An 8673-nucleotide genomic window follows, 5' to 3' on the forward strand; every position below is an offset into this window, starting at 1 on the left:
CTGGCCGGAGGCAGGGCCCCTCTAGTCCTGGTCATAGTATCCGCTTCTCACTTCTTGCAAACGTGAACCAAGAATTCCTTCATTACAGTCCAAAGTAAGATCAGCCCTTCTACTTTGTCTGGGGAACTGTTCACTGGAAACTGGACCGTCGTGAGACAGGGTTTTCCTGAAAACTGGAGCAGCATTTTTCCTGAGAGAACCCCCTTGTGTGATTGTTTTTCCTTGCAACTCACGTACACGTGCCTTTAGGATGAAGGTAGGTTTTCCATCCCACTGCCTCATGTCCTCTCCGTGGTCACGCAGGTAAAACCACAGGGTGCCCCGTGGTGTGTACTTTCGATATCCTCTCTCTTGAGGAGAAGAACGCTGACTCCTAATGGCTGAGATACTGGTCCGTACAGGTGGAGAATAGGACCTATCGTCTTTGAGTTGCTGGACCTCTCGGGATAGTTTCTCTACAGCCGAGACAAGGGAGGAGGAGATAGTTTCTTCGAAATCCCGAAGTCTGTTAACCACCTCATCCACCGTTGGTGCTTCTTCCTCTTTCCAGCACAGTACTGCCAACGAACTGGCATACGATGCTGGTGCGCTCCGTACCAACTTCCGCCACATGGGTCGCGTGCACTGGACGTCATCTGGATCTTTGGGTGTTCGGGCATCGTCCAGGTCACTATAAACCACCTCCAGCACGCCTAGTTCTCTCAGGTACTGGATACCTCTCTCCATAGTGGTCCATTTGCCTAGGTGATATATAACATCTTCCTTGAAGGGATACCTTTCCTTCACGCCTGACAGCAGTCGCCTCCAGAGGCTGAGGACCTGTGTCCCTTTTCCAATTGCTTTGTCAATACCCGCTTCCCTAGCAAGGGATCCCAGCTGTTTGGCCTCCTTCCCCTCTAATTCCAGGCTACTGGCCCCATTATCCCAGCATCGGAGCAGCCAGGTAACAATATGCTCGCCTGGACGACGGCTGAAATCTTTTCGCATATCTCGCAGCTCGCTCAGGGATAGGGATCGGGTGGTTTCCGTCTCGTTTATGAGTTCTTCCTCTTCCTCCTCCTCTCCTCGTGATGTCCCTGCTCTTTCATCATCCCTTTCTAAACGACCTGATCTCCGCTTCCAAGATTTCCTCTTCTGTACAGGGGCAACGGATACCAGCAAGGGTTGGTCCTCTGGTTCAGCTGTAGTGCCTGTTGCTGGGGTTTGGGTAGCTGCAGTGCTTGTCATGGGGGTTGGAGTAATTGTAGTGCCTGTTGCTGGAGCTTGAGTGGCTGCAGTGCTTGTCGCAGGGGTTGGAGAAGCTACGGTGACTGTTGCCGGGGTTTGAGTAGCCACAGGGGTTGTCATGGGGGTTGGAGTAGCCGCAGTGCCTGTCGTGGGGTTTTGAGTAGCCACCGTGTCTGTAGCCGCCCCCGAGACTCGCCGCTCCGCCCGCCCCGATGAGGCACCGCTGCTTGCCCTCCCTCTTTTCTTGTTCCTGAGGGTTGATCTCTGGACAGTATTCCTGAAGAGTTGTTTAACCCGAAACAAGGCCTGAACCACATTCAGGAGACACAGCAATATGAACATGCTTGTTTGAGCATCCCAAGGATATTCAAAATTCTCAGGGAATATTGTGGACATCTTTGTGAAGAGGATAGAAGAAAAAGGAGTTTCTGACGATATGGAAGGGAAGATGAACAAGTGGGAGAGAGTGTCCCATCCCGTCTCCCCCTTAAATTCATCCTCCGAGGAGAAACAAGTGCAATTACCAATAATTTCTAAGAGGTGGTTCCCGAGGTACAGAAATGACGGCAGTGCCGAGTACAGATACCAGATTAGACTTATGACCAATGATTTTATCACCTCATAAAACAGCAACAAAATGATAATCTTGGCCCAGTTCCGAATAATGATAAACAGCACAAACGGGAACATATACTGCAAGCAAGGTATTACATGACCCAACATTGAGAGCCAGCCCCACAACTTTGACAGCCAATACATCAACATTGTGACCAATCAATATAATGGATGCTTATAACAATTTTGCCTTAACACACTTTGGTCAGATCTATCGTTATCTCAACCCTTCGAGCCCCACGTTGGGCGCCAAAAAGGACTGTCGTGGTTTAACCTGACAGGCAGCCAAATACCAGGCAGCCAAATACCACGCAGCCACTCACTCACTCCCCCCGCCCCCCCAGTGGGACAGGGAGAGAATCGGAAGGGTAAGAGTGAGAAAAACTCGTGGGTTGAGATAAAGACAGTTTAATAGAACAGAAAAGGGAGAATAATGATAATAAATAATGATAGAATATACAAAATGAGTGATGCACAATGCAATTGCTCACCACCCGCACTGACCGATAACCAAGTAGTGATCGGTACTTCCTGGATCACGCCTACCGTTCATATACTGAGCATGACGTCACATGGTATGGAATACCCCATTGGCCAGCTGGGCTGGCTGTCCTGATTATGTTCCCTCCCATCTTGTGTACCTAGCTCAGTCAGTAGGCACGGGAGCTGTCCTTGGACTAGGAGGGCACTTAGCAACAACTGAAAACATCAGTGTGTTATCAACATTCTCCTCATACTAAATCCAAAACACAGCACTAGGAAGAAATTTAACCCTATCCCAGCCGAAACTAGGACATCATGGCATTTGTCTTCCCAAGTAACTGATACATGTGATGAAGCCCTGCTTTCCTGGAAATGGCTAAACATCTTGCCGGTGGGATGTAGTGCCTGAATTCCTCATTTTGCTTTGCTTGCATGCAGAGCTTTTGCTTCACCTATTAAACTGTCTTTGTCTTGACCCATGAGTTTTCTCTCTTTTGCACTTCTGATTCTCTCCCCCATCCTGCTGGGGGTGAGGAGGGTTGGGGAGAGTGAGAAAATGACTCTGTGGGTGCTTAGCTTCTGGCTGGGTTCAAACCAAGCTGAACACCTACCACAGTGTCATCCTTTCTGGCCTCTCCTTTGACTCACTGTCATGGTGTGTTTGGATCTCTCAAATTTACAAGTCGATGTACTCTGTGATTTAAACTTTATTTCACAGAGAATACAATAAACAAACACGACAAACAGTGGCTCAATCCCCTTTTAATCAGACTAATCTATCACGTGAATTCACTTATTCACCATTCACTTATGAAACCATAAGGTTTCATAACTTATAACCCCTAACTCTTAATATCATGCACCTATGAGCAAAAAGAAAAGAATTAGTTACCTAGCTGACTGTAAGAGTGCTCGTCCTTCCTTCTCTGTCGCAGTGCGGGCGTCCCCTGTATCACACCAGGAAGCGTGAAAGCCTCAGCAGTCCAGCTGCCGTTGGGTTCCCTTCAAAAACTTTTTGGGGTAAGCTGATATTTTCTACCCTCCAGCTTGGAGGTTTGGTCTCTAACATTTCTGTAAGTTAGTGGATTCTGAGGAAACTGCCAGACAAAAGATAATGGCTGACAGCAATTTGCAGGTGATAATGGCTGCGTAATTGGCCCTTTAGCTCTTTCTGGCCACCCGTCCTGCCTATGTGGTGCTCTAGCTTTGACCTAATGGCATTGCTCCCAGCATACATCAGACCTTAGCATGAGCTGGGTTAGCCAAGATCTAAGCAGGAGTTGAGTGAACAGTCACACCCCCACACAGAAGTTCCCACCTGTTGCCTGCCCTATAGAGAAGCTCCATATATCTGTGCTGCCCTGTCACCACACAGGGCATCCTGCCCTCCTTGTCTTCCCTGTTGGTCTCTGCTAAAGATGCTGTATCTCTATCCACCACAAAAGCTGTGTGAGCTGTCCTTCCCCACTTCTTATTCCACTGATATCACAGCTTTGTCATGGTATACAGGGCTCCTGCTGTCTGTGCCCCAAGGCTGTGGGCTTTGGTGCCCATTTGGGCTGCAGCACCTCAGATGTGGCATCAGGACCAAGGGTAGATTTGTCACGTGGAAAGCTGGTACCAAGAGATTGGACCCCTTGTGTGGAAAAGCTTTGCTTCACAGCAGAGGCATGCTGGAGTGGACGGCAGGTGGCAATATAATGATGAATGAGGTTCCCACCAAAAGAGCAAAAGCTGCAGTCCCCAAGGCCAGGGAGAAACAAGCCTGGGCTGTGCAGCCCTGGCAGGAGAGGGGTTTGCTGTCCCCCGTGACTCTGCAGCACCATGGGGACTGTGACAGAGGTGAAGCCGATCTCCAAGAAGGACAAGTGGCTGCTGCTGAGAAAGTCTCTGGGGAGGACAGCCTGTGTTCCAATTATACTGTGGACATCATGCTGGGGGCTGACTGGCTAGACAGCAGCTCTGCAGAGAAGAAACTTGGGGTCCCAGAGGACAACAAGCTGAGCATGAGCCATCAATGCACCCCCACAGCAAAGGCTAACAACCTCCTGGGCTGCATTAGGAAAAGCATTACTGACATATTGAGGGAGGTGACCCTGGCCTTCTCCTCAGCACTGGTGAGGCCATATCTGGAGTGCTGTGTCCAGTGCTGGGCTCCCCAGTACAAGAAAGTTATTTGACCTACTAAAGCAAGTCCATCAAAGGACCACAAAGATGGTTTAAGGGACTGTAACATCTTTCATAGGAGGAAAGGCTGAGAGATCTGGGACTGTTCAGTCTGGAGAAGAAAAGGCTAATAGGAGGGGTTATTTATGTGTATAAATACCTGGGAGGGCATGAAGACGAGGGAGCCAAAGTCTTCTCAGTAGTTTCCAGTGACAAGACAAGGGGGGATGGACACAGCTAAAAATACATTAAATTCCATCTGAACCCAAGAAAACACCTTTTGAATGTGAGAGTGGTCAAACACTGGAACAGGTTGCCCAGAGAGGTGGTGGAGTCTCCATCCATGGAGATATTCCAAACCCGCTTAGACAAGATCCTGAGCAATTTGTTGTCACTGACCCTGCCTGGGGGGATGACTAGATGATCTCCGGAGGTCCCTTCCAACCTCAATGATTCTGTGATTCTTTGAGTTTAAAGGAGAAAAGGAAGACTGAAAGAAATGAACAACACATAACCCTGAACACAAATACCGTAGGACCCACGCTGGACCAGAGGAAATTGTGAAAAGGATGGAACGGCAGGGATGTTACATACTGACCGTAATCCCCCATTCACCATCCCCACTACTCCTCTTCAGGTTGGGGTGGGAAGAAGAGTTAGGAATGATGGAATAATTTGAGCCTGGGAAAAAGGAGTGGTGTGGGGGAATGGTCTTTAATATGTCTGTCATAGTTTCTAACTATCCAAATCTTTCTTAATTGGCAATAAATTAAATTGATCTTCCCCAAGTCAACTCTTCTTTGCCCATGATAGCAATTGGTAAGTGAACTCCCTTTCTTTATCAGAAGCTTATGAGCTTTTTTTGTCTTATTTGCTCCCCCTGTCCCTTTGAGCACAGAGAGTGGGTGAGCAGCCAGGTGGGTGCCTGGCTGCTGACCAAAGTTAACCCACTACAGGACAGCATCAGGACTGCTTTATCAAGTAGGGGGCTCCCCAGCACAAAAAAGATCCAGACCAACTGGAGCGAGTCCTGCAGAGGCCAGGAAGATGATTGGGGCCTGGAGCATGTTATGTACAAGGAGAGGCTGAGAGACCTGGCTTTTTGTGAAATGCCTCAGAGCCAACGACTGGAGCAAGGACCCAGGCCAGTTGGTGGGATCTCAGTCAATGGAGCTTTTCAAAATTTGTAGAGACAAGGCCATGAGCAACCGCTCTAGCTGGAGCTGTCTGAGAACAGGCTTGGCTGAGAGATCAGCTGTGGGACTTGGCGTGGAATGAGTGTCAGTAGGAAACCAGTTTCCTTTTTATTAATAATGATGGTTGAGTTGGGTATCACTGAGCCCTGAAGGAGGACAGAGGTGACCATGCAGCAAAGGTCACCTCCTCAGGGCTAGGATGTATGGCCAGAGATGGAAATGATGGAAATGACCAGTGTGTGGGACTGGTTTGGTACAATTTCCCCAGGGCAGCTTCCCTGGGCTGTCGAGGTCCCCAGCGGGGACCCCTACGGTGCCTTGCTTCCTTCACCATGTCACTGTGAGCACCCTGCTGTGTGCCCCCACCCTGCACACTCACACAGCTTAGCTCTACACCGGTATTTTTCTCTCCTGAGCACACTCCAGCCGAGCCCAACCTCTCCCCAGCTCTTCCCACCTCCCCTAGCCCCATGGCAGGGCTGACTGCAGAGTGCTGCAGTGCTCTGGGCACTTAACACTTCACCTTTGGGTGATTCTTACTTGGACACTCCCTCACTCTCTCTTCCCACCCTAGGCACACACTGTCCATGGAGATCCCCCAGGCTCTCCAGGTGGCTCCAGATTCCTCTCCTGAAGGACATCGCCTGCCATGTCCCATGTGGGAGAGACCTGGGTATGTACTTCAGTGAGCATTCACCATCTCCATTGTCACTAGACACCAGTAGGTGAATGTTAAATCCAACCTCCATCTCTAAGAGGTCACAACATGACAATGAGCTTTTTGTCCCTGAACCCAGAAAGCAAAGGGCCCTTTTGGTGTGCAATTCCTTGGATCTGTTCCTGACGCCAAGTTATGAAGAGAAGCCCAGCCATCAAGCAGTGCACGGGGGAGATCCCTTTTTATTACTGAGACGCTAGGAGGGAGTCAGCTCTGACTCAGTGTTAGACACATTTCTATATGGGCTCCAGGTGAGATAGAGTAGGTTCACGCTTCAGATGAAGTGGAGGAAATCCAAATATTTGTCTAGGAACATAAAACCCACAAATAATATTATCAATAATGACAATTAAAAACAAAACAAAAACAAAGAAAAAGCAACCAAAAAAACCCCAAAAGCATGGGCCTGGTATGTGATACTTTGGGAGTCATTTGTGAAGAGAGATTGGAAGTTTATCAGTATTGAAAAACATCCATGCAATCGCTTTCTTAATGACATTCTTGAGCTCCTTGTTCCTCATGCTGTAGATGAGGGGGTTCACTGCTGGAGGCACCACTGAGTACGGAACTGCAACCACCAGATCCAGGGATGAGGAGGAGATGGAAGGGGGCTTCAGGTAGGCAAATATTGCAGTGCTGGAAAAGAGGGAGACCACGGCCAGGTGAGAAAAGCATATGGAAAAGGCTTTGTGCCGTCCCTGCTCAGAGGGGATCCTCAGCAAGGCCCTGAAGATCTGCACTTAGGACACCACAATCAAAACAAAACACTCCAAATCAAAAAGACCCTAACGACAATAACCCCAATTTCCCTGAGGCAGGAGTCTGAGCAGGAGAGCCTGAGGATCAGGGGGATTTCACAGAAGAACTGGTCCACAGCATTGCCTCGGCAGAGTGGTAGTGAAAATGTATTGGCAGTGTGCAGCACAGCATTGAGAAACCCACTGTTCCAGGCAGCTTCTGCCATGCTGACACAAGCTCTGCTGTCTCATAGGGCAGGGGTTGACAGATGGCCATGTAGCAGTTGTAGTCCATGACTGTGAGAAGGCAGTGCTCCCCTACAATCAAGAAGAGAAAGAAAAAGATCTGTGCAGCACATCCTGAGTAGGAAATTGGCCGTGGACTTTGGGAGAGTGGTGGAGATGAAACCCATGTCCAGGAGAGAAAGGCTGATGAGGAAGAAGTACATGGGGGTGTGCAGATGGTGGTCGCAGGCTACAGCAGTGATGATGAGGCCATTTCCCAGGAGGGCAGCCAGGTAGATGCCCAGGAAGAGCCAGAAGTGCAAGAGCTGCAGCTCCTGCATTTCTGCGAATGCCAGGAGAAGGAACTCAGTGATGGAGCTGCCATTGGACATGGGCATGGAGGTCTGTCCAAGAAGGAAAAGAGACAGACAAGTCAGGACAGGGTCTCTGAGCAAAACCCTCTCCATTTCTCATACGCACCCTGCACACACATTGAGTCTCTCCTTCTCAGGATAAGGCATTTTCATCTCCCTGCCTTGAGCTCTGCTCTGTGTTGGGTGAGTGCCCTAACTCCTAGGAGTCAGCCCTGCTTTACAGAAGTGGACACCTGGAGGCTGCAAACAGCCCCATGGCTTGGGGATGGTTCCTGTGGATAGACGCCCTGAACTGAGAGAAGAGGATTTGTAGCAATGACCATGTGGGAATACTCTCCAAGCCCCATAGTGAGAAATGACATTGGCACCTGTGGCCATCTGCCCCTGAGAGGCAAGATCCCTGTGAGGGATTCATCTCCTTCACCTTCATCCTTTTGCACAGCCAAGAGTCAGTAACCACGGAGAAAGACTCTGTTCTCACCTCAGTCTGTCACCTGTACTGCATCTCCAGGCATAATAATATGAGTGAGGGGGGTGGAGGGTGAGGAAACAGCACTATCATTATGAACACCTCCCCTAGGTGGAGCGCACCCATCACGCAGAAAGGCTGCTCAGTATCTTCATACCCCATTGTTCAGAAGATGGGCTGCAACAAAGAGTCAGTAATTGCATACTGATACAATTACATAGGTTTTAGATGTTCCCATCGCACCGGGAGCATGTTTTTTGAAGGGGTAAAAATCCTTGGCTTTTACGTTGCTCTCAGAATAAACACTGGTGAATACACTAGTGAGTCCTCAGAGACTGAAGGACTCCCTGCACCTCTCCCTGCAGTCTGGAGAGATGACCTGTCTGGACTTTTGAGAGGGTGAGAGGTTGTGGTTTCCAATGCAGATCTCTAAGCTCTTTTCTCTTTCTTGCCCCTCACATGC

At 49.3% G+C, this 8673-nt stretch overlaps 1 pseudogene; it reads right to left on the reverse strand.

The window, feature by feature from the left end:
* Positions 1-6682: 6682 nt before the first annotated feature.
* Positions 6683-7759, reverse strand: LOC142076352 (olfactory receptor 14A16-like; annotated as a pseudogene).
* Between the last annotated feature and the right edge of the window lie 914 nt (positions 7760-8673).

The sequence above is a fragment of the Calonectris borealis genome, unplaced genomic scaffold (genome assembly GCF_964195595.1).
Source record: "Calonectris borealis unplaced genomic scaffold, bCalBor7.hap1.2 HAP1_SCAFFOLD_44, whole genome shotgun sequence".
NCBI classification, from domain to species: Eukaryota; Metazoa; Chordata; class Aves; order Procellariiformes; family Procellariidae; genus Calonectris; species Calonectris borealis.